The 27244-nt window shown below is 37.8% G+C and overlaps 1 protein-coding gene across 9 annotated transcripts in view; it reads left to right on the top strand.

Annotated features, from left to right (window-relative positions):
• The window catches only part of DLGAP1 (DLG associated protein 1), a 415565-nt gene that overhangs the window by 225381 nt on the left and 162940 nt on the right, over positions 1-27244 (top strand). The window contains exon 1 of one of the 9 annotated variants that reach the window (XM_009567970.2): positions 164-242. The exons of the other annotated variants lie outside the window; for them this stretch is intronic. The gene's annotated coding sequence lies outside the window, so the exon portion shown is untranslated. Of the gene's footprint in view, positions 1-163; positions 243-27244 lie in introns of those variants that run through there. 9 annotated transcript variants of the gene reach the window in all.

The following is a 27244-nucleotide window of genomic DNA, read 5'->3' as shown; positions in this document are numbered from 1 at the left end:
ATATGATAGCATTAAATGAGGGAAATTCTAGGCTGAGCACTAGAAGAATCTTTCTAATGTCAGAATTCAGTAGATGCGTAGTAATCTAGTGTGCAAAGTGACTGAAATGCCTTTCTCTTTCCTTTTATTCTGCCTGGAAAAAAAAAAAAAAAAAAAACCAAAGGAAAAACATGGTAAGGAGAAACCTGAATGAAAACAGAAGTTTGCTCAGGATAGTAAAAGTCCAACTGAATGTTCAAGAGGTAGGTGCATTGTTTGAGAGCATTACTTAGTCTTGCTTTGTGATCAGGGAATGTCCAGAAGGCAATTCCGTGTCTCAGCTAACAGTCCTACAAAGGGATAAATCTCTCCATGGAGACACTGCACACTCTCAGTGGGCTTTTAGACCAGCCACCCTGACAAACCTGTCTTACTTCTTATTTTTTCTGAATTTGCAGAGCAGAAGGAAATTAACAGAAATACCTATATTACCTGCAAAAGTAAATATGTAACGAAGTTGCTGAAAAAACAGCTTGTTTAGCACTTGCATAGTTTCAAAGCATCAAGCTGCTTAGATCCATTTTGAGTAATGCTGCTGAGCAGGAGCAGTTTCTTGAGATGTTTGATTCGGCAGCTTTCCTGAGCACTCTGCTCTATTAACACTGTATAAGCTACTGAGCATTTTGTTAAGCATCTCCTGCTGCCATTTACAGCCCAGAATCAATTATAGTTTGCCTGAAAGCATCAGGCTGTTAACTGTGATGGTTTCAGGATATGCCTCATATGTGGTTTGCCCATCCATGCAGTGCTGATGGTAGTCCATTGGAGAGAAGTAGAGCAAACAGCTGAGGATGGTAACTGTTCTTTGCCATCCGAGTTTAATTCATTTGCATTGCTGAGACAACACATTAAGGCTTTTAAATGAATTACATCCTTTTGCAACACCTAGCCCAGTATGTTTATTAAAACACTCACACAGAAGAGGTACAGAGTTGAAGATGGTGAGTTTTACTGAACCTATCAGTAAAATGTACGACTGTCTTATTCCAGGCAAGTAACACTATGAGTTTGATACAGATATGAAAATGTCATGTGCTATAGAATATGTATGTAAGGTTGGAGAGTGACAAGAGAATGAGAAAGGGAAATTGCTCTTGATTTTTCTGTCCCCTAATCTGGGAATACATATTAGTTTCATTTCACTGCTGCAGAACCTATATTTTCAAACATCTTGACTGATTTTCCATTGGAAGCTGTATGTCTTCCTTACACATAACTAGTGCACAGATGTTTGAGGTGGCTTTGATGCAGTTTGAGTTCTGAACAAAGAGGAAAAACCTAACTGTCACTAAATCTTGTAGAGAGAAGCATCTCAGACCAATTTCTGCATTTTTAGAATATTTAAGATGAAATAGACATATCATTACTCTGTAGAAATGGTGAGCTATCCATCTAAAGTGAGTTTTCCGCTTCTCTCTCTTGTTATTTATTCTTCTCTGCAAGAAACAGTTTATTTAAAGTAATTGACTCTGTAAGCTTAGAACTTCTGTTTATGGTTTGCAGTTTTTCTCTGTTATTGCTGCAGGTTTTGGTGCTTGCATACTTTTTCTAAATTGCTGCAGTCTTTTGGCTTTGATATGTCTCTGTGGACATTGGTGTGTCTTTTCTATGTAAATACAGCAGTCAGAGGCAGTTCAAGCTAAAAAGTCATTTAGCTGTGCACAGACTTCTGATCCACAGTCAAGGCAGGTTACATAAACATGAACATTTGTAATCCCCTCTACAAATTCATTCTGCACTTTGGCTTTCAAACCCTAAATATATGATACTCTTCCCTTTCCTGAAAAGTTTCTTGTTTTCCTCACACTGTTTTCTTCCATTTTTCTTCTCACAATTCGTCTTAATCCCTTCACAATATGATAGAGCTCAAACAGTTAATCTTTACATAACAGTATTCAAATCCTTCTCCAGCTACACCTGTGGCTGTTCCATTCCTAAAAGAATTTGCCTGTTTGGCACACGGTGGTGTTAATAGACCAGGAAGGAAATTGTTGGCTGGGTGAGAGCTTGATTCAGAGAGAGACAGGAAGATTCAGTCACTTTTTGTTGCAGGAGGCCTTTTTGAAGGCTCTTGGTAAGAAGAGGGGATGTCAGTGCTTAAAAAGTGAGTATTCATACTCAATGTATGAATAATTTTTACAAAAATATGTGACTTCTGTTTGAATCATGCGTATTGGCAAGAATGAGAGATATACTAGGTGAATGATGCAGTTTGTTTTCCCAATGAACAGATGGCATCTGCATCTTTTAATAACAAATTTTGCCCTCTATCTCCTCAGTAAGACAATTGAGGTTCTGTGCAGAACTTTTCGATTTGTAACTATTCACTGTTTTGAGATATAATCTTTTTTAACTGCTTCAGTATATTCACTCTTTTTGCAACTATGGAGGAAAGCAGAATGAAAGGAACATGTTACAAAGCACCTTCCTTAAAATAATTGATTTCTGAGTAGCAGCACTGATGAAAGCAGAAATTGTTTACCCACTTGTCATTTCCTTTTGTAGGCTTCAATCCTCAAGGAGTCGTTTACATCTTGCAAAAGAACAGAATAGCAACTGTAAGCCCAAAATTCAAAAGTTCATAGACTCCATTTGAAATAGAAATTGGCAGGATCAGGGGACACTTTTTTCCAGCCTGTCTGTATGGGGAGTGGATTTTTTATTTCAGTTTTACCTGATTTACTGAACAGGTTTCACAGGATTGTGGGTCTTGATGTACAAATGGATCACTGTAAAACTGATAAACCATCAGGAAGGTAGGTGTTCTTAATTGTGTGTCACTTTAAGCTCCCAACTCTGATGTGATGTTGGGAAAATGGAAAAAAAAGCAACCCCAAAACAGTAGCATACAGTCATTTAAAATGAGAAGTTGGAGTCTGATTAGGAACTGATGGTAGGAAAGCATTATGAGGGATCATACTAAAATAACACAAAATACCTGTTTCTTCCAGGAAATTTCCTGTGTTGATTAACATTATGAATACAGTATTTTAAAGGGATTTGGAGGAGTTATCTAGTCAAGTCTTTTTCTACTGCAAAGAATCTAGTCTCACAATTCTATTTTAAATCTATCACATACCATTTCAGAAATTATTTTGATAGTATAAGCAAAGGTATCGAAAACTGAACTTTTGAAGCTCTCCTATGTTCTATGAAATAGAATAGAAATAGGTAAATAAAGTAATTTAAAAATAAAGTAATTTAAGTTTTAAAGCCCCTCACTATGGCTGTCCTATTAGTGAGTTATTCATTTTACGGTTATCTTTCACTGGAGGTCACTGTTGTAATGATATTGTAGACCTTCTTAATTGTTTAAGTATACCTCTCAGTTTTAATGAACAGAGAACAAAAAGGAACGCGTGCATTCTTGTTCCTAGTAAAAATCAGGTCAGAATGTGTCCCACAACACACAATAGCCCTCTCTCCAAACTGCGTCAGTTTTCTTTGAAAAATAGTTTTCAGGAAGAAAATGATTATGTGTTTTCTTCTTGGTTTTTGTTCTTGTTGTTTTGTTGGTTGTTGGGCTTTTTTTTTTTTAACTACAGGTTTAATCTGGATTGAGCATTTGCTGAAAAATGTATTTTACGTAGGGTTTTCAAATACTGGCCTTTTAGATCTTATGGCTCTGACTTTCTTAGCACCTCTGTAAACTAACTTTCCTTGATTGCTTACAGATGCAAAGAGGCAATTGGAAACTCTTTATATCCTGTTCTGAAGTAACTTTGCAAAAGCATACCCAAAGCCTAGTGGCCTGCAAAGGTGGAGCTATGGGGCATTAGTTACAGTCAGATAGATCAGATGCTTTGTTCTCACTATACACTAGGTTGTTTTGACCATTTGCGTTTCATTTGAGAACTGAGTATCTGTGTTTCCTTATTATTATATTAAAAGAATTTCTGGTTAGGAAGGCAAGACATGAGCCCAAAAGGGAAATCCTGACTCATACAGTTCTTTTCTATTGTCATCAATTACACTAATAAAGAAAAATACAAGTTCCGAATGATGGACAAGAAGAGCTGTGAGAAAAAGGGGGTTTTATTTTGTTTTCTCTTCTTCTAGGAAATCATGCCTACTTTGTCTTTTATTTAGATTTTATTAGCTTTCTAAATAACTGTAGAACAGAAGAGTTTTCCAGTAAACATGAACAACCTTCCTTTCTAATGCCTATTAATCTGGCTCTTCAGATGTTAGCACTCTTCAGCATTTCTGTGAGAAAAGGCAAAGCTAGCATTATTAAATTAGTATAAAGCAGTGGTGGTCTAAAAGCTGTATCATTTCATATATTTAACAAGACTCTGTGGTATTTGCCTGCTTTTCTATATTCAGACCCACAGTCTACTGCAAATGCTCATTATGTGTCTCAGTCCATAGATGCAGAGTAAGGAAATTACTTCTGTTTGCTGCTACGAAAATAGCAAGTTTCTGCCATTTCATCATTTTAGTAAAGTTCCTGTGCTTCATTCTTGTGCCTGTTGAAGTGTGTTCATTTAACTGTATGATTTAAAATGGAGAGCATTTGGCTAATTAGCAGGCAGCTGTTCACTTAAGTAAATGAGTCATAGAGTGATATTTATGGTGTGTAACTTTTTCAAGCCTGAAGAATTTTGGAAAAAAAAAAATACAAAAGCAGATGTTTATGCTTCTACATCTATGAAAAATGCTGTGAAAACTGACTGCTGCTTTCATTTCATGACATTTTTTGCAAAACTTAGTGATAAAACAGCTTTTAACTAATATATTTCAAAATTAATGAGATAGCATTGTAAAGAAAATATCCTTTGTGTGTTTTATTTCCAGTATTTGTGTGAGTTGAATATGTAAAATGAGTGATCAGACACCAGATGAAGTGGCTTCAAGTTTTATGATATTCATAGGCTTGATTAACACTTAAGAGTATAAGATTTTGCGATTTGGCTAAAGACTATTTCGCTTTTTTGCTTTATATTACAGAACAATTATGTATAAAATAGTTCAACTGCAATTAAAAAATATTGATCCCATAATCATCATACAGATTCCGTTTTAAAATAGGATTACTACACCCGAATACCTACAGTGTTTCCTTTGATCTACTTTGGGAGTTTATAGTGTTACAGACTTTAGCATTTGGAATTGAATACTTAGGGCTTTCCACGTGAAGACTACTTTGTGCGCATGCTTCTCCCAATGAGCTGGTTATCTCAGAACTGAAGACACCATCTTGGTGTTTTGGGAATGGGTTGGGGTTTTCTCCCCTCTTCTCTCAGCTTTGATTTGCCCGGCATTCGTCCACTGTGTCTCTCCTACTGTTGACTACTCTTCCACAGTTCCTTTTGTCTCTCTTCTGCCTGCTTTCGTGCATACTCTTCTAGATGCTGAGGTCACTCAACTGTAGCTCAGGTACAGTATAAAATCTGTTCTGAACAAAAAGAATATATAAATGTTCTCTTTTATGTAAGAGAACATGTTTTTGTGTTCTCCCTCACTCTCCTAATCTTTTAAAACTGGGTAGTGCCAGCTGCTAATTTAAGATTTCTGAGAGCATGCTAAGTTCTGAGCATGAAGTTCTATGGCAGTTCTGGGTGGATTAGACAGGTGGATAGTTTCTTTTCTTTCTTTGTTGTTCTCCTGCACTCTGCTTTCAAATTCTTCTGAGACTATTTTATAAAAGGTGCTGGTCATAATACACAAGTTTTGATTATTTTGAAAGGGTTAATCTTCTTTGTCATATAAATGAGGGGAATCTGACTCTCTGAAAGTGGATTATGTACATTCTGGTTTTAGGGTTTTTTAATTGTTTTCACTGGGACAAAGAGAAATGTCATTTCCTTTCTGTAACCAGAATGCAGTTTAAAATCTTAGAAATACTCTTTAAGAAGGAGAATAGAATCATTAGAAGATGGGTGCCGTCTTAAGTAATGGTTCCATCTTTAAAAATGAAGCTGAGGCGGATCAGTGTTTTGTGTTTATGGATTAATGGACAGCAGGTTTCATCTGTTAATTATTTTATTTAACAAAAATTCTTTTAAGCTAGATTTGCTGCTGATGTGATAGTCAGTAGTAACCATCGAGTAATTGTAACCAGTCTGTTCAACCCTATATAAACTGGAACTGCTTTACCATGCCTTGTCATTGTATTCTCTGTGACTAATCTGGAAAAATATGTAAAAAGAATGTAAAGCCTAGATTTGTGCAACAGAATTGGATGTTTATTATTCTTTTATCACCCATTTTATTACCCAAGTTGTAAATTCATAATCACAGTTCACTGTTACATTTAATTATCTTGACATATAAAGTCGCTATGCTAATTTCCTAAATAAAAGGAAAAAGACAGCAAAAGATTGGAGAAGCACATATTATTGTCAAGATAGAGCCTTGATCTAAACTACTAGTCTGCAGAAGTAGAATGACTTTCCTGGCCTGAGAGTATTTTAAGATTTCACTTTTCAGCACTATTACACCTCTGAGCAGCTTTAGAACAATTCCCTAAGTGAGACTTTACAGCTGTTGTAAGGGTTATTTGGTGATATATTTAAAATATAAAATGTATTCTATAGAGAGCAAGACTTCAGCAACCTTAAAAAAAGATAATAAAAAAAGATCATTTTAAAACCATGGAAGCCTCTTGTAAAATGCAAGACTGAACTTAGCTGATTTCTTATTCCTCTGAATGTTAATTGACTTGAAAGATTGAAACAATGTAAGCAGTAACTGAACCAAAAAATGCAATATAGTTGGGTGAGTTACCATAGCCAGACATATTTATATATCTTTAAAAGGTAGAATAATATTCTGCTAGGTGGTTAGTCTATAATGCTGTCCAGAACAACAGAGTATTCAAAACTTGTGTGAAAAAAATTGTCTAGACAGTAGTGGTTTAAATGGAGGGTAGAAAAGCCTTCATGGCAGTACTGGAAGTGTAATGTAAATATCAAAGCTTCTCTACAGTGTAATGGTAATACATGCTCATGTAAACATCTGTATCTACTGGATGAGTAGTTAGCTTATTCAAATTTCTATTATTTTTCTTATATTTAATGTTGTAAGTTGTGACTCAGTCTCTCAGTGTCTCTGTAATAGGGACAATCTGTTACAGGAGCAACAGCAAACTCCGTCATATTCAACAGTGAATTCTACTGATCTTGGTTGTGTGTAATTGTATATTCTTACTTATCCAAGCAAAATAAAAAGCCCCCAGACAATATATAAGGTACATCTGAGATGGTGAATTTAAGCTCACAAGTCCTTTGAAATAAATCACTGGCATTTGTCAAAGTGGATTTTGATCCAAGGTCATGTGCAAAACATGACATCCAAGAGTAGATAACTGCAAACGTAGTAGGATGCAAGAGAAAATAAAGAATGAGGATTAAATTGATCATATATTGATGAGATGAACTGAAAGCATCTACTCAGCCAGTAAATCTGGAATTTTTTGAAAGAAAATTATTTAAGCATATTCACATCCAAACACAAACAAAAGACATGAGTTCTGATGTTTTACACATACAGAGATTAAAATAGTGAGATGGAGGAGAAGAAAGGAGTTCTGGTATTCAGAATTTGAATATATCTGAGGTAAATAAATAAGACCTAAAACCTGAAGAGGATCCAAGGTAAAAAGAGGACAATGACCAGATTAAATATACAGAGATCATTGAGGAACCTATTAGTTTGCCTTTTTTGTCAAGCTTCGGTATGTCTTACAAAAACTAAACAAAAACTGAATCCTAAATCCTTTTTTAAATCTACAATTTCATAACCCTCACCCTTTGTATAACAATTAAATTAATTTACCAATTTTCAGTGGGATTTCTTAATTAAGAAGCAGTACAGTGAAAGCTGAGTGCCTACCTGTCAGACCAAACATAATATCCTTGCTTTCAAGAAACATGGTGTTCTACCACTAGATTAAGAGGAGTAACTCATATAGGTGCAGTGACACTGAGGGATTTGGTTATTTATTTATAGGCTGAGATTAATTAAATATTAATCACTTGAGTAGCTGTTGATACATTAGGTTTGCTAAATATACTGTTGCTGGTGTAAGGCAGGGAGATGGCAACCATTTTTACATATCTGCCATCCAATGTAATAAAGGATCAAAACCAATACAGAAACTACAGGGCGTTATTTCAGTATACAGGTCTCCTTGATTCCCAATGTAATGAACTGAGAGTTTTTCTTAACGCATATGTATCCAAGCTACATCAGGCCACCTTCAAATGGCAATAAGGCTGCTGATAGGCAGGTACCACTGCTGTCCCAATTCTAGGTAAAGCTGTAACACCTCCAGGAAATCTGTGAAGAGAATGTTTCAAATTTCTGCCCATAAGTGGCAGAATTTCGTATAGAAGAGAGTTTCTAAAAACTCATCAGAATGGTGCTACTTAGCAACAGGAATTGCTCCTGTTATCTAGACCATTTGTGCCACACTTAGGTGGAGAACAAGTTTAAGCGTTCAGCCATAGATGGGCTTTGCTCTTGTGGTTATTTACAGTGGAAAGCAGATGCAGTTCCACTTCTCTGAAAGAGAGAAACTGTGGAGAATCACCAGGTAAACATTGCTGCTGTATTGCCAGAAATCAGCAGGGCTGGGGCTGCCACTCAGTGTTTCCTTTCAGTACCTCTGCTGTATGTGGCTACTTGTAAGTCTATGATAAACCGAAATGGCTCTTCCTAAGGAAAGTTTTAGAAGTGACAGTATTGCCTCTTACTGTCTGCCTAGAGAAACTGGGGGCAGCACATGATAGGAAGAGTTTTATTTGCTTTTCCCTGCTTGACCTACAATGTAATTCTAGGGAGTAAATGATTTAGCATAATTTCAAGCTGTTGCCCGAAGTTCCAGCAAAACTGCATGATTTAATTTAGCTGAAGTATATGAGTGATAGTTTTGCTGGGTAAAAGTCCATAGGCATATTTTTGATGAGTGGTTAAAGTGGTGCAGAATGTGTTTCGTTCTCTTGGCTCGGATAGTAACTGAGTGGATTATTTTTGCCTCCTTGGCTTCTGTACCATTCTTCTTTACATTCTTTATAGGAAAAGTGGGTGAGTTCTGTGAAACCCAGCTGTAGGTGTTCATTGTTTGTTTCTGCAGGTCTTTTCCAACCTAAATGATTCTATGATTTTATGGATAAACCTGTTTTCCTCTTTTTAAATTAAATAATCACAATTTGCAATGTCTTGCCAAATAAAAATCAATTTTATCTAGTTTTAAATAATTTCTCTTTTTTGCACTTTGCACATTTACAGTAACTGAAGTGTCAGCCTGAGAAAATAGATTATTTTGCAGACTGTCAGCAGTAGTCAGTACCTCTCCCTATCATTCATATAGATCCATAGAGGAGAGTTTTTTCAGCAAGGATTGGACTTAATGAGGTAATTCCTTTTTGTTCAAGAGCAAGCAGTGGGACGTGAGGACTATAAGAGTCTTGAACCTAGGCTTTGGGGAGGGTGAGAGATGAGTTTCTGACCTTTCTGCTGAATAGGCTGGATGCACACTGGGCCAGGATATATCAGCAAAATATGTCAGTAGTATTTTCTGCAAAATAGGGACCTTAGGACATGGCTACACTTGGATTCTGTATGTCATATTCTGTGAATATATGTTATTATATGCTTAGCCATTACCAGTACTGCTTTGCAAAAAGAAAAATATGCCTTATGAGGGAGGGAGTATAAGCCTGTGTGTAAGTATTCATGTGCTATGCAAAGGCTGTCTACAAGAAAGTGTTTCTTCTGATGGCTAAGCTGCCATTTAACTCTAAAAATGATAAATGAATGTATTTAGGACACCATGCTACAGGCCAAGAGTCTGTTTTGTCGTGGGCGCTCAGGTCCTCCAGAATTTTGTGACGGCAATCTGTTTTAATGATTCAGATTTATAGTTGTAGGCTTAAGATGAGATCCTCAAAGTTTTTGTATCTGCTAAATCTCTGCCCACAGCTAAATCTCTGCCCATGGCAAGGGGGATTGGAACTAGATGATCTTTAAGGTCCCTTCCAACCCTTACTATACTATGATACCATGATACTGTGATACTATGACACTATGATACTATGACACTATGAAATCTCTATTTTATAAATTAAATTCCCTTAGGAAAAAAGATTTAAAAACATTTATTCCAGTTCAAGGTGGGCGCCTTATTATGTTTGTCATTTGGAAACGTCCTTCTAAGACACAGCAGTTGAAGTCAACAACAGCAGTAGTCCCCGCACCTTCATTAAAAGTAGCATTACTGGAAGGTTTGGTTTCCACAGAGAGAAGACTAGATATCTATTACGTACTGACTGAGAGTCTACATGGATAACATCTGATATGATTAGAATGTGGGTTTTATGTGTGTGTATAGCATATATATATATATACATGCACATTTTATCCATTTGGCAATACTTTGAAGCATTTTTTCAAGGTACCAAGCCATATGCAGCAGTGTCTGCTTGTATAGCACAGGACATGACCTTGTTCTTGTGTAGCGTGTTGTCTGACAGAAATGAGAACAAACCCCATTTGAGTTTGCTTTGGGGCCAGATGAGCTTATTGGTGATTTTCTAATTGAATTTTGAAATGCTGTCTTTTAGCCTCCGCAAGAGGAATATTCAAGCAGGTAATACAACGTATTTCAAAATCAATCAAAAACCTCATTGTTAAATTCATTTGGTTTTAAGCCAGGCCTTTTAAAAATGAGATGATGTCTTAAATATTATTTTTTCATATACTGAGCGCTGTTAGAACAAACTTAAAAAATAACTTGGGACACACTTAATTCCACGTGGCGTTCAGAAATTCCCTAATTTGTTGAGAATTTAGATTTTTGCAGGAAAACCATTTGTGCACTTATTCAACCATAATATTTCATTTTAACTTCGATGTTAGTTTTAACACTGTATTGATGATTTGTCAAATGCTGGAGACACATACTGCAAAAATTCAAAGAGCCCCATAGTTTTCTCAGAAAATATGAATTAATAGACAAACTAACAGTCAAAAATTGTGTCCTTCACCAGAAATTTTATCTTGTCAAGTCAGCATCTGTTACCTCTTGGAGGTGATTTGCCCAATCAGTCTCATCAGAAGTATGGATAAAGTCACAAACTCACTTCAGAGCCAGTCAGAAGAGAAGTAGCCTCATTTATCACTATAATCATTTTTATTTACACTGGCAGAAAGCAAGTCACATAGTGTCAGGTGACATCACTGTAGGAAAACCTCCAAGAACACATCCTTAAAGGCTGTTTAAAATATGAGTTGTATCACCTTTTTGGACTATGACTCCATTGAATTATTCAGATACTGCTGTTGCTGGCTATACTTTTGTCACCATATATCTCCATTTAATATGCGTCAGAAAGGTTGTTTCTAAAGGGAGGGATGTCAAGTATAGCTAGGATGCTCAGTGGTCTAAAAAGTGGTGGCAGGTAAATGGTTCTTGACATCCACTTGTTTTTCTACTGTAACAGTATTACCTGAGAATTTCTGTTTCCCTTTTAGGGAAGAGGGCAGGGAGGGTAGAGTGTTCCATGTGAAAGAAGCAGAAATTTCATTTTAGTCAGAACTGTTATAGAAGTGAACACTAGAAATAGCCCAAGTACTGCTGAGGATAAAACATAGCTTACACAACTGGAAAAAAACCCCACAATTTATACTCATCCATAGTATAAACGGAGTTTAAGAGGTACTGTGAGGTGACTTCTCTTACTCTTGACTCAGAAGAGATAGTTGAGTGCAAATCCTAGTCAAGCACAGTATAATCACTTCGAACCCAGAAAAATTCCTTACCTATCTGAGAAAGGCAAGAAAAGAAAGCAGATAAATTATCCCCCACCCAATCTAGTTATGTCTTCTTCATAACATTGAAGCTCACACCTATGAGGCCACAATTTTGGCAAAGAACAGAAATTTTTCCTAGTCCCTGGAACATAGCTGGCAGATTGGGCAGAATGTAAATAGTGCCACATCAGTGAAAATGCTAAATCTTTATAGTATAACACTTAGAATGGAATAAACACAAATACTGGTATCTGTTCTTTCTAATGCCCTATACCCAGAAAGAACTTTTACCTCATTTTTGGTGGAAGGGGACAGCCATCAGCTCATTACAACAAGGGCACATCACAGAGAAGGCAGCAGAAGCCGACACTGTTACCTCAGTCTGGCCAGGATATAATTTTTCTTCCTCAGTGCTGTACTCCTTGTCTCTTCAGCAAGCCAAGTTTCTCTCAGTTAGCTGCAAAACAGTCCAATGCATGGATGATTAGTTGGCCTTTTAAAGAACTCTGGCTGGTTTTGCTGTGGTTATCTTTCCTTGTGGTGCTTCTTTCTGTATAGAGATGCGTTAATTTTTATGTATGATATGTATTTAATTTTTGGTGCTGTTTATGTATTAGTAGTAACTGGTGTCAAATTCAAAGAAAATATTAGTTTCTTCAGAAGTCTTTTTTCTGTAAACAGTTCTGTATGCTTCCTTATGCCAGAGCAGTTAAGAAAATGGTATCTGTTTTGATGACGGTGCTCTTAGTCACTCCTCACAGACATGCCTTCCAGCCCCTTCACCAACTTTGTTGCCCTCCACTGGATGCACTCAGGGACTTTCACATCCTTCTTAAGTTGTGGGGCCCAAAACCGCACACAGTACTCGAGGTGAGGCAGCACCAATGCTGAGTACAGCAGGATTATCACCTCTTTTGACCAGCTGGTTACACTGTGTTTGATGCACCCCAAGGTGTGGTTTGCCCTCTTGGCTGCCAGGGCACACTGCAGACTCGTATTGAGCCTGCTACCAACCAGCACCCCCAGATTCTTTTCTGCAGGGCTGCTCTCCAGCCACTCCTCTCCCAACTTATTCTTCTGCCTGGTGTTAGTTCGTCCCAGGTGTAGAATCCAGCATTCCTCATGCCTTTCTTATAAACTGGAATAACATTGGTTAGCTTGCAGCCAGCAGAGAGCTTTGGTAGATAATTGAGAGGACTCGTCTTGCAACATCCACTGACATTGGTAGATGTAAATTTGTATTTGAGACAGCGATATGCACTTGCAGCCTAGAAAGCCAGTTGTATCCTGGGATGCATAAAAAGAAGTGTGGCCAGCAGGTCAAGGGAGGTGATTCTTCCCCTCTACCCTGCTCTAGTAAGGCTCTACATGAAGTACTGCATCCAGTCCTGAGGTCCCCAGCACAGGAAAGACATAGACCTGTTGGAGCAGGTCCAGAGGATGGCCACAAAAAACTGTCAAAGGGCTGGAACACCTCTCCTACAAAGAAAGGCTGAGAAAATTGGTGTTACTCAGCCTGGAACCAAGAAGGTTCCAGAGAGACATTGTGACCTTCCCAGTACTTTGTCCTCCTAACTTCTTCCAACGGATATTTTTTTAATTTTCCTCAGATAACAGATGATTTTTTTTAGAATTATTATTTATTATTGGGTTCACAGAAAGGGAAGAAAGCCGAGTATTTTGAACTTTCAAATTTCTCTCTTATATTTTTATAATTTTTTTTATATTTCTCATTCCTCCCTACCAGTTTACCCTTCTCTAGCACAGACCTATAGAGCTTCCCTAAGATCAGCTCAAGCACCTCTTAAAGAAAGATTTGGTGAATATTTTTGTTCAATTTCCTTATATTCCTTATCTGTCAGCTCTTAACTTTGCTGAAATTATTACTGACTAGGGTTCATTTTCTTCATTTTATAGAATCATAGAATCGTAGAACCATTAAAGTTGGAAAAGACCTCTAAGATCATCAAGTCCAACTGGCTGCCCAACACCACCATGCCTAATACACAATGTCCCATGTGTATTATGTGCCATGCCTGTGCATTTTTTAGCATCTCCAGGGATGATGCCTCCACCACTTCCCAGTGCAGCCTTTTCCAATGCTTCACTACTCTTTCAGCAAAGAAAATTTTTGTAATATCCAGTTTACACTTCCCCTGGTGCAACTTGAGGCCATTTCCTCTCATCCTGCCACTTGTTGGTTGGGAGAAGAGACCAACACCCACCTTCTTTCAGGTAATTGTAGAGGGCCATAAGGTCTCCCCTAAGCCTCTTCTCCAGACTAAATAAGGGGTCCAGGGATCTCTTTTAAAGTCACTTCAGAAGTAACTATTTTAAAGTGTTACTTTTATTGAGCCTTACCTTTAGGCATGTATCTACCTACAGAGAGCAAATACATAGTTTCAAGCCACAGCTGATGGATGGTACAATTAGCTTATAAATACATATATTCATTAAATGCATGGCCCAGGATACCACAGGGACCATTACAAAAGCGTAGTGAAGCTTTGTCTCAATTCATTCTTATACAATTTGTATTATGTACAAAAGCATAGGAAAGACTCTGACATCCAAGCTTGCTGTTCGTAATGGGCGGGGCACAGCCTAGCTTTGAAAATTACTTTAGCTCTATTCCTTGAATCTGGCCTAAAAAATAATTGGAGGTGGGAAGGGGGAGAATTATCATTCTCCGCTGAAATTAAATTTTATGATGTTTTTAATGTGTGATTCTAATCAACCATATGTCTTGGGGAAAACAACCAGGCTTTGCACAAAACTCCAGATGATATGCTTGGAAGTTCATGCCAAGAAAGAAAATAGATTGTTTCCAAATAAAATGCACCTTTGATGCAAGTCTAGCATTTATAAGGAGAGAGAAATTAAATGCTTTATTATCCTGACCTTTCCTGAATCCTGAACAAAAATTCCAATACAAAGGATAACTTTCTCTTTGATTTTGAATTCACTGACAGTCTTAAAAGTATTGCTCAAACTTATGTGTGGTCTTTTTCTAAGTGGTCACTTGTTATGCAAGGAAAGGTGAATTTAGATTATGAGAAGTTTATCTTCTTGCACATATTTTTTCTTAAATTATTTATGATATCTCTTCTTCCAAGATCAGAAAACTGTGCTTTTGGAATGAATACAGCTTTGGTTTGTTATTCTTTGAGGTGTTTTGTGTCTCTTAAGTGTTAATGGGTGTCTCTCTCCAACTCCACTCAGAAGTTTTTCAAAACCCATTCTGACCATGTGATATATCATGAATCTAAACACTTGGTAAAGTGTTTAGCACGTTGGCACATTGAAGTTGCCAGCAAAACATCCTTTGACTTCTAGAGGCAAAACAGCCAAATGAATCTGGTGGGTTTTCAGGTATAACTTGAGTTACACTAGTGAAACAGTGCAGATCCAAGCAGTCTCTTTTCTCCTGTTACAATGACTGATTCAGCTGGAAACTTCTCGGGCTTACCTGGAGCTGACCATGAGGCTGGATTTTGCTTCTATATATGCACCATGAAGAAGGGCTAGTTCCAAAGTGAAACATCCACCCATGTTTGAATCGAAACAGGTTTGCTCTTTTCTTAGTGCAGTACATACAGATGTAAAACGAGGTCTGGGATTTTTCAAAGTCTCAAATTGAGATATTTGTCAGTTTAAATCTTACATTCTATAAGTAAATAATATTTTTATCTTCAGGGAGCATAGAATACTGACAGCTGTTGAGTACATAACAGCAACTGTCTTCTCAGAATACTTCATTAGTGTTTTTCACCTGTCTTATCAAAACTGCAGATTTTGCAGAGTTACAATGAATAGTTGCAAAAAGTAGCAGTACAAAGGAATACAGAGCTTTCATACCAGCAATGCAATGGTTTTTGCTTGAGTGTATTTTATTCCAGTTTCACGTGAAGGGCTCCTTTCTTGCTAAACTTGAAATAATGTTCATCTTCTGAAAACTTCTTTGAGTACACCTGTAGAGGGAACTGGAGAGGATGTAGTAGAGAAAGCTGTACAGTGGATAGGTGGCCTTGCTGGGATTGCAAAAGTAGCAGAGTGGATCAGGCCACTTTTACAGTTGTGACTTCAATGGAGGTAGTGAAGCAGCTCATTACAGAGCTTTTTACTTCCTTGCACCATGAAGACAGTTCAGCTGTCAGTTGTTTGATGTTGCCATTGATACTGTCCAGTGGCAAAGAGGACACTAATTTCCTAGTAACATGTTTGTGCTTCTTACTCCACTATTCAGGAACAGAATTATATTGAAAAATATTTTGTTTGTGAAAAGTAAAAGTGTAGGTACCCGATGCAAAATGGAGTGCCTAAAATCTAAGGTTTATTTATCATTGCCTGTGTACTGTGAATTATAACTACACCTTTTAGCTAATAACGCAGTGGAAAGTCCATATCTGTGACAGGAACTGCTGGAAACCTTGTCTTTAAATGAATACATTTCAAAGTACAGGTGAGCTTACAAATGTTTTCCATTTTCTGATAAATTCGTATCCTGAGCTGCTGTTACATTTTTCCAGTGATACATTCAGGTTCATGTGAAAACAGCAGCAAACATCTATAGCTCACTTAGTAGTGGACTTTGCAGTGTTAAGTTTATGGTTGGATTTGATGATCTTAAAGATCTTTTCCAAACTGAATGATTCTGTGATTCCAGTTCTGTGAAAGTAAATGACAAAGTTAATATGTGACAACAGCTATGGTACTGAGATGAAAATAATATTTTTCAGTACTTGTTTAATGATGACAGTTTATTGGTATTCTATGATCAATTATTTGCTGTCAGTGAGGAGACCAGATACTCGAAGTTACTTTATTTGGTGTTACAATTCAAGACCAAACATAAGATGCAGAATGGTCCTTGGGCACTTCAAATGCAACTGAGGCAAAAGCATTCCAAACTCCAGAAAGCGAGAGCACTCCTGAGCAGTAAAAATCTACACCACCACAGAGTTTCCCACTTAAAGATTTTCAAATATCCAAACCAGTGTTACTTTATGTTTTCACACAATCAGTGTCTTGGCTGAATCAAGTGGGATTCACAAATTACACATCTCCTGGAGGCCCTGATTTGCTAGGTAGACTCAGAGCATGCTTAGAATATGCTGGGCTAAGGTGGAAAATAAAATAAAATATATGGCTGGAGAAGAAGGTAATAATGATATTTTGGGTGATGATACAAGTTTTTCCCTAGTAGCCTCATTAGAATACTCACCTAGAAGGTATGACACCTGGATTCTGGATTTCCCTAAACCCCACTGTGTGTGTTGAGTACCCCAGCTGCCCAGCACTTCCCATTCCCACTGCTGAGCTTACAGGATCACTGTGCGATCAAGAATGCAAAATTTGAGGAAAGAAGCAGAAAAGAAGCAATTTGGGGACTAGCTGGCGTATTTGTTGAGAAGGTAGAATATAGGTTCTAGGGTTTGTGTCCCCATTTTTTTCAGTTGTTACAATGAAAGAATTCTCTTTGAAAACTTTTAAATACAGATTAGGTTTGATTTTCTAAATGACATTTATCTGAATACTTTAGATGCCAGGATAGTCTCTGACGAATCATAAAAAACGTTAGTTAAGTGTTAAAAGTGACATGAAAAAGCCCGTCCTAAGAACAGAAATGCTGAGCCAGGTAAGCACTGTCAGGAGCTAAACTGTATGTTGTGCTGCATAAATTCAGTGGTGTTGCTTCATGGAGAATTGTGGCTGTAGTATAGTGTGGCAACAGCCCAGGTGGACTCTGACCTGCTTGAACGGTTAAGCCTGTCCACATCCACCAAATGATGTACCTTCTGGTAAAGACAACAAAGGCTGTGTGATAAGAATAGGGACATGGTTTGTATATGTGTAGAATAAGACTCGGGAAATTGCTTCATATTTCTGTTGTTTTCTTGTGCACACACATCCTCATTAAGCACATAAGCGGTAAAAAGAATGTCTGCGTGTGTAATCATTATGTTTCTCGTGGGGGGCTGACTATTCTACCCAACTCTCCCTTAATGTCCCTACTATAACTCCATGGGACAAAATTTCTAAGTGAAGTCTCAGACTGGGACAGAACTTCACAAAAGCACAGGAAACTTCTCCAAAGTGGCAAGGTATGATGGATACAGCCTCTGGAAGCAGACTGCAGGTTGCCTGTTTAGAGATTGTCTGAAGAGGAGTTGGAAAAGGACTGCTCATGACTCTTTTTGGAAATTGCTCTGTCAGGGTGGTGCTGCTATTTCTTAGCTTATTGTTATCATTCTTGGTGATGAGAGAGCATCCTATGCTCTCAGAGAGAACTCCTTTGCTCCTCAGAGAGAAGAGGATTTCTTACAAAACGTTCTGTTTCCACTTAGGGATTTTTTCAGCAATATCTTTAATACACTTATGAATATATATTGACTTGGGCTTTTCACAACAGTGCTATGATGGAAACCAAAACAACTTTCTGGCTCATACTCCAGGAGGTGCTAAGTAACTGGAATCTTTTGCTTGTCATTCCTTGCTTGACTAGTGCCTCTGTTTCTTTAGCTTTTCACTCTTGAATACATTTGAGAAAATGAAGCATAAAAGCAGTGGAGATTATTCTTATTCATGAAATCCATATGTTTCAGAACTTCATTTATGGCCTTGCTAGGCTGAATACAATACAGATTTCTTTTCTTTTTTGCTTGGAAAGGAAATCTTTGCCTGGACTCAGGGGAATGGTTATTGCATTTTGTGACTTTATTTAAAAATCAACTAGGAAATAAAATACTTTCCTCTGTAATGGAGTAAAATCTAACTTGTTAATATTAAGTTACCATGTCTTTTACAATTCCAGATGTGCAAGGACTTTTTGCTTAACGTAACACTAGAGAAAGTGATTAGGGTTTTTTGTACTGAAAGCTCTCTTTTCCCTATGTCCTCTTTGAAGTAGTGCGAGTAACACTTTAAAATGTGTCAAAAGTTGTTCTAACATAGGAATGGGCACTGACCCCAAAGTCGAGTGATCATTTACAAATTTAAACAAAATAACTATCTTTTCATGATTAGTCCTAGCTCCATTCAACATCTTAGCACAGATTTTCTTCATTTTGCTGTGCTTTTAAAGCACTTGCTGCCTTTCCACTGGGAAGACCATCATCTATTATTTATCTATAGCTTCAAGCAGCCTCTTTGCATTCTTCTTTCAAATATGAAGCAGCCAGCAGAATTGCAGCAGGAGAGTAAGTTTTATTGAACATAAGATCTCATTAAAAAGTTTTCAAGTAACATCTATGTATTTGTACTGACTTATTCATAATGCTTATTTTTATTTTGTTTTGCGTAAGTAAAACCTCTGTGCACTATTTAGGAAACTACACATGCAAATACTTTCTGAGTTTTGATGAAATTACCTGTTCCCTTCCCTATAGTGGTGGAAAGATGTATATATGCTCTTGTGCCTTGAGAAATAAGGAATTCCTTCTCTCATAGGCCTTTAAACATTGAAAACACAGAGTAGTGCTGTAGTCCATCTGTGATAGTATGGCAAAATTGCATTTATATTTTCAGTCTGTTAGCAGTTGTCGATCTTCAGAGTTAAAAATAGATTGATTTCATTGACTGATAGGACAAGGATGACTTCTGCTACACAGACAGAAAGGATGGATGTTTGACTGCCGGGGGAGAATCTAGACTATGGCTAAATGTATGCTTAGTTAAGTTTGCTGGGGAAAAACAAAAAACGGAAAAAGACAAACAGAAGTGTCAAGTACCTCAGTTAACTTGACTTGTGTATTACTTTGCTCAAGTGAGAATAGAGAGTATTTAGTATAGAGAATACTATCCTTCATATAACAAATTAAAGGTGCTGCAACAATATGTAAAGAAAAGAGTGTATTGCCCTGTGTTGCACAGCTTTACTCCAGTTTATGTATTTTGAAGGTTCTGAGCACAGTCAGGTAGCAGCTGTTTCATTTTGTTCCCAAAGTTTGCTACAACCTGGGATCCAAAATGGTCAGTATTCAGTCTCAGTCCGATGGACGGTATCTTCTTGTTTATCTTGTCTTTGATACTACATGGTTGATAAGTACAGTCTCAGAAGCATTAGAATTATAGCACAGAAGTACCTGATATATAACTTTAGAATATGATGAGTTTAGACTATTTTGTAAATTATACATTCTTACTTCACTCTTTCTCAGTTCTCCAGTATTATGTTTACAACAAGATACAGGACCTACAAATACGCTGTATTTGTAGAGAAATAGTCCAGTAAAGATTTTTTAAGGTAGAAAATACCACACGTATTTCAAAGTTTTTCTACTGCTGTATTTATACTGGATAACTTTACTATATATGATAGCAGATGTCTGCACTGGTTTTTACGCTGGTTGATCCCTCTAGGTGGGGTTTCTGGAGGAATAGCAGTGCTGTAAGCATATGCCCTCCTCTCTAAGCACAAGTAAGATTGCCATGGGAAAGGTTACAGTTCTAAGGAAAACTGATCAAATAGGTCCCCAACATCACTGGAATTTTGATTCCTTGAAAGAAAATCCTCTCTGGGAGAAGATTGTTTTGGTATCTCAACCATAAAATTCACTGGCTGTTTAGAGTCCTTGTTTTATTCTCTCTGTTAAGCTGCATATGTTGATAAATGTGTTTGAAGGACTGAGACCAGAGTGAAATCAGACTGAGACACCTCATGTGCTTCTGACCAGCCTACTAGAAATATCCTCAATCAAGCCCCTGTCTTCCTAAACTCCTAAGCAGAACGAGACTGAATTCATAACAAATCTGTTTTTTCAGTTTTGTGGACTTTCCAAGGAGACACTGTCAATATGTAAATTATTTTTTTTCTTAAATAATTCTCTGAGTAACTCTTGCTTTTACTATTATTCGTAGGTAGCTCATGGCTTATTTTTTTCCAAGTGAGGGTGTCAACACATTTGTGGTATATTTGAGTTTAAGCTAAGATACAGACTTATTCTAATAAACGACATTAGCATCTTAAAAAAAAAGAATTGGTATCTTTTCTTAAACTATTATTTATTTTTGCATTTAAATATACTTTTGAACTTGTAAGACAAATGGAAAATCCAATCCTGATCCCCTTTATACTAGCCTAAATAAATACTGTATGAATTCAAGCTTTATTTTTCAAATAAATTACAATAAAATAATGAAGGTGCATGAAAAGAATGTACATAAGAAACAGCTTAGAGTGACATGAAAGAAAGCCTTATTTCTAACATTCAGGATTAGAACTGCTGCTCAAACTAAATCCCAGACTGCACGAGAGATAGCTCTTGGAAAACAGCAGCATTGACAGAGAGAGAGGAAATTCTTCCTTCTTCCATTCACAGCTCAGATCACTTCTATAACCTTTGCAAAAAAAATCTTGCATTGTTTTTTTCTAGCAGCTGCCATCTGTGTTTTGGATTTTATTAAGTGAATTTGTTTCCCTGAACAAAACAAAACATCATTCAGGCTACAAAAATTAGTAGACAGGTGGTGTTCATAAAAGATATTTTTCCCATTGTGTTCTATACCACCATTTAGTCTAATTATCCCTATCATCATACCCTTTATATTGTGATTTTTTTTTTCCCCCAAAGGAAAGCAAATAACAGCATTTCTTTTTGAGAACAAAGAATTAACTTGGAGATCACGCAAAAGAGCAACACTGCCCATTGGTAGCCTTGCAGAAATGCTTTGGCAACAAAATAAAGGATATAGAAGGGCATTTAAAATCTAGTCCATTTGAAAAAAAAAAAACTAAATTATTTTCAGGTTCCGTGGCTGTCCTTGAGTTTCTCTGCCAGTTCACATAAGCTTTTTATGATCATTTGTGGTAGGAGTCTGAATGCAAGAGACTTCATTTGAGGGGGGAGAAAGCAATGCTTTGTGTAGGACTCTGGAAATAGTACTGTACATTAGGAAATGAGAAACAAAAACTGTATTTCTAAATTCGATGAAAAGGGGAGAATACTGTATTGTAATATCATAACTTAGCTTTTGATACTTTTTTTGATTTTCACTTCTTAAGTCCTCATCCCTCCCCCCTCCCTATACTAAAACTACCACAATACTGTGTTTAGCACTATCAGTGCCTGGCCAAATCTCTCCAAGATATTTGAAAGAATCATGACAGTCTGAGGAAGTCCCTGGTGACTGGAAGAGGGGCAAAATTGTGCCCATTTTTAAAAACGGTAGAGAGCGTGATCCTGGGAACTACCGACCTGTCAGTCTCACCTCTATGCCTGGGAAGAACAAGGAATAGATCCTCCTAGAAGCTATGCTAAAGCACATAGAGCATAGGGAGGTGATTCAAGACAGCCAGCACAGCCTCACTGAGTACAAGTCCTGCCTGACCAACCTAGTGGCTTTCTATGATGCGGTGACCACATCAATGGATCTAGACTTCTGTAAAGCCTTTGACTCAGTCCTCCACAACATCCTTCTCTCTAAATTGGAGAGATATGGATTTGATGGGTGGACTGTCCAGTGCATAAGGAATTGGTTGGATGATTACATTCAGAGGGTAGCAGTCAACAGCTCAATGTCCAGATGGAAATCTGTGGCAAGTGATGTCCCTTAGGGGTCCATACTTAGACTTGTGCTGTTTAATATTCTCATCAATGATATAGACAGCAAGATCCAAGTGCACCCTCAACAATCTTGCAGATGCCACCAAGCTGAGTGGTGCTGTTTTCACACCAGAAGGATGGGATATCATCCAGTAACACCTGGACAAGCTGGAAAAGTGGGCCTGTGTGAGCCTCATGAGGTTCAGTGAGGCCAAATGTAAGGTCCTGGGGTGAGGCAATCTGCCATTTCAATACAGGATGGGGGATTATGTAATTGAGAGCAGCCCTGCGGAGAAGGACTTGGGGGTGACTGATGAGAAACTCAACATGAGTTGGCAATGTGCGCTTGCAGCCCAAAAGGCCAGCTGGGCTACATCAAAAGAAGAGTTGCCAGCAGGTGATTACCCCCCTCTAGTCCACTCTCATAAGACCCCACCTGGAGTAATATCCAACTTTAGAAGGATATAGAACTGCTGGAATGGGTCTAGAGGAGGGCCATGAAGATGATCAGAGGGCTGGACCACCTCTGCTATGAGAACAGGCTGAGACAGTTGAGGCTATTCAGCCTGGAGAAGAGGAAGCTCCAAGGAGACCTTATAGCGACCTTCCAGTACCTGAAGGGGGCTACAAGGAAGCTGGGGGGGTTAGAGGAGGGAACTTATTACAAGCAGTTATAAGATGAGGGGGAATGACTTTAAATAGGAAGGGGTAAGATTTAGATTAGAGATCAAGAAGAAATTCTTCACGATGAGGGTGGTGAGGCACTGGCACAGGTTGCCCAGGGAAGTTGAGGATACCCCCTCCCTGGAAGTGTTCAAGGCCAGGTTGGATGGGGCCTGAGGAGCCTGATCTAATGAGAGATGTCCCTGCCCATGGCAGGAGGGTTGAAACTAGATGATCTTTAACATTCCTTCCAACCCAAACCATTCTATGATTCTGTGATTCTATGAAATTAGAAGTGTTCAGCTCCAACAGTGTAATTCTGTTAAATATATCCATTACCATGCATCCCTAAAGAAAATTTTACAGCCCATTATAGCCCACTCCTTTGCATGAAACAGTGAGAATGCCAAGGGCAACCACTGAGATGAATTGTTATTGTGTGTTTCATTTGGCTTTTAAAGAAAAGAAACCTTGGGCCAAGTTCTTAGAGATGTGATGTCTTTCAGGTGCCTCTAAGTAAAAATAAGCTGAGGTTTCAGGTGCTTCTACCTCTCAAACACTAGAATAAAATATGTCAATTTCAATGCATATTCCCATATGTTCACATTCTGAAAATGTGCTCTGTAGCAGTATTCATGCTTACGTTGCTTTTGTGAATGTTAACCAAAAAAAGAGAATGCTATCAATTAAATATGTGCAAAAAGTGAAAACTTAGACCATATAAACTTGATTAGAATGAGATGAAATAAATAAATGTGTAACTGTATTGCATGTATCCAAGTCCAGTTGGACCTTTTCACCACTAGAAAATCTCTCAACTCAGTCCATCAGTGGAGTGGCTAAGAAATGAGAATAATGACATTTCTAACAGAGCATAGGGTGTTATTATGTGGGAAATGCTGAGAAACAAGCCAGGATTAAAAAGGGAACAATTGCAACGGGAGTTCAATTCCATTTTTAATGAATTGATCAGCTTTACAATCTATTCAGTTATATAAATGAAGGAAGAGAGCACTGCACAGCATTTTTGGTCTCAGGACAGCCATCTTCATTGTAATTGAGGAGAGGCAGCTATTGGTACTTATTGGTTTTAAAAAAACGTGGCCCAATTGCGAAGAAGGGAAGGGGCAAACTAAAATCCTTCTGCTATTAGATAATTTCAGGTTCTTCTGATGTATAATTCCAAAACCTACAGGTACTCTATAAACCCCCCTTCTTCACAGGGCATTACAGTGGTTGAATACACTAAAGTTATTCTTCCAGCTTAGCCCAAAATTACTCCACAGTTTAGGTACAGTTGTCAGTACAACTGAACCCAAACTCAAACTCCATTGAATCTGCAAAATGCATCAGGTTATCTGACTACAAGGACTGAAAAACTAGGGATGGGAATTTTCAATACGTAGCATGAAAAATTTATTAGGTGGTGTCACAGCAAGGTTTTGCCTAATTATTTCATTCAGTCTTCATCTTTCAAAAAATGGTAAATATGGGAGTATCTTGATACTTGTGGGGAAATATCAAGATGCATAAGCAAGCTCTTCTTTCCCTCCCAATTACCCCCAAAAATTAAGTTAGCATTTTTGTAGTAGCAAGTGAGATAAATATGAGAGAAACAGCCTTGCAGGCACCAGCGTCAGTGAAGGAGGGGCAGGTACTGGCACCAGCACAGAGATTCCCCTGCAGCTCATCGTGAAAGACCATGGTGAAGCAAGTTGCCCTCTGCAGCCCATCAGGACCATGGTGGAGCACGTATCCACACTGCAGGTCATAGAGGACACATCCCATCCCCAGCCCCCGCACCCTGACTGCAGCAGGCTTGCATGGGAGGTTGCAGCTCATGGAGAGCCCTCACCAGAGCAATCTGCTGGCAAGAACAGAGGCCCGTGGAGAGAAGCCCACACAGGAACAGGTTTTCTGTAGCAGTCTGTTCCTGAAGTCTGTACCACATAGAGAGGACCTATGCTGGAGCAGTTCTTGTAGAACTGCAGCCTGCAGGAAGGACCCACACTGGAGCACGAGAAGATTGTGAGGAGGAAGGAGTGGCAGAGAAAGTGGTTACAGGCTGATCACAAACCCCATTCTCCAACCCCCCGTGCTGCTGGTGGGCAAGTAGAAGAGTTGGGAATGAAGGAGTGAAGTTGAGCCTGAGAAGAAGGCAGTTGGGGACAAGATGTTTTTATTACGTAGTTTTATTTTTTGTTTTCACTGTTCTGCTTTTCTTTTAATTTGCAATAAAATAAATTAATTTCCTTGAACTGAGTCGGGTTTGCTTATGATGGTGCTTGGTGAATGTCCTGAGGTCATTGAGGAGGGGAAATGAGAGAGCAGCTTGATGGTCATCTTACAGCCAGGCAAGGTTAACTCCCACATTTTCTCATTGTCCTCTCCACTGTGTGGTAGTTAGCACACTTTTTCAGAGTGTTTCCATGACCTGTATTATACATATTTCATTTTATCTTTACACTGCTAATGCTTAGTGGACTCATTGAGATTTTACGGAATTATCAGTGCTGATCAGCTTCCAAATACTTCCCAGAAGCTGTTACACAGTAATATACTAATCTCTTGGACTATGTCAAGATGGAAATCATCTTTTCTGAAGTTGTTTATATGGTATCTTTTTAAGAAACTGATAGCCAAATAATGCTTTTTCCTAGTAATACAGTATAGCCTACTTGAGATATATTTTTATGTATATGCATAGCCTGGTTTTGAAGTATTATAGCAACAGACAAATTGTGCGTGTGAGAAAGTTCTGCCATGTACTCAGCACATCCATGGGTTCAAGACATAATTTTTCAGAGCTAGAATTCCATAGCTTTGTGTGTTCAAAGTATTTGCACTGCATCTGCAAACTTGCACAAGCCCTGGGGCTGAGAAACTGTGGAAATGTAGTTGTTTAAACCTAATTCTCACTGTGTTTTTTTAATTCCTCAGTCTGGGCAAATATTCACAAGAATAGATAAGAAGTATCTGGCAAATATTGTATCTGTGTTTTCAAATACAAAGGAGCTAATGTACATAATTTTTAAACTTCACCACTTCTTTTTAAAATAAGCAAAACTACATATTTTCACTAATTTTTTTTGCAGAAATAGTGGGATTCTTTTCGCTGAAATTTTCAAAGAGCACTCAGAACTAGGGAGAAACCCCCACTAATGGAAAATATCAGCCTGTATGCACAGAGGTGTGTTAAGGTTATGAACAACTGGAAAGGAAGTTTTGTAAGGTGTTTGGCAGTCTTTTGATAGGTGCTGACACTAGTCTTCTTTATTAAAAAAACACAGTTGTGCTGCACAGAGTTTTAGTGCCACCTGTTTAGCATAATGGTATACTGAGTCGTCAGCTATGCTTCATACTTTGTACTTCATTTTTTTAGCAGTATTTCCAAGTATGTTCCATAGTTGTTTACAAGCCACAGCAAGATGTTCCCACATCTAATTCCATCAAGTTCAGTGATACTCTCAGCTCACTATTTGCGTGGTTGGATACTCCTAGGACTAGAGCGATAAATGGATAAATAGAAGGTGAAAAACAACCCCCTGCTTACAGGTTGCTTTCGGAAAAATGGAGCTTAAATCTGAAAGTTTTCCTGAACTTACCATATTCACATATATTTCAAGGGACTTAATTCGCTTCTCTTCTAAGAGCAATGAATGTATACTGCAGAAAAAAATGCTTCTTCCTCACTTCCATATTGGTTTCACCTTTGTGAAAAATGCTGCTTTTAAGATACCACATTGCAAGTTTATTTTAGTTCATAAGGACACATTTGAGTGTAAGCAAGGACTGAAGGCAAAGTGGGAACTCTGGCAAGATTTTGAATACTGTAAGAACCTGCTCTCTGATGAAGATGACAGTGTGAAACTGGAATTGGGCTGTGTATTCTGATGATCATCTTTGAAATACCAGAAAAATGTTATTAATGTGTACTGTCACAACAAAGAGTTTGAAACAGAACTTGAAACAGAAATTGACAAACGGTTTTTTGAATTTTTTGTCTAAAATACTATCAGTAGTGTGAAACTGTGAAACACTACCGATAGTGTTTTAGAAAGAAATTCAAAATAACCATTTGTCAATTTATCTGGAGAGCTGGATGCATGTTTATAGAAACATTTGCATATTTGACTCATACCATGTTAAATATCATGTCGTTTCCCTCATATTACCTACCCGTAGCTGTGGGACCTGACAAAAATAACATGATGTGAAGCCTGGACTTTAATATGTGTCTT

This window comes from Cuculus canorus, chromosome 2 (assembly GCF_017976375.1).
Source record: "Cuculus canorus isolate bCucCan1 chromosome 2, bCucCan1.pri, whole genome shotgun sequence".
NCBI lineage: Eukaryota > Metazoa > Chordata > Aves > Cuculiformes > Cuculidae > Cuculus > Cuculus canorus.
Note: the sequence above shows the minus strand (reverse complement) of the source record. Positions and strands in the feature narration are given on the sequence as shown.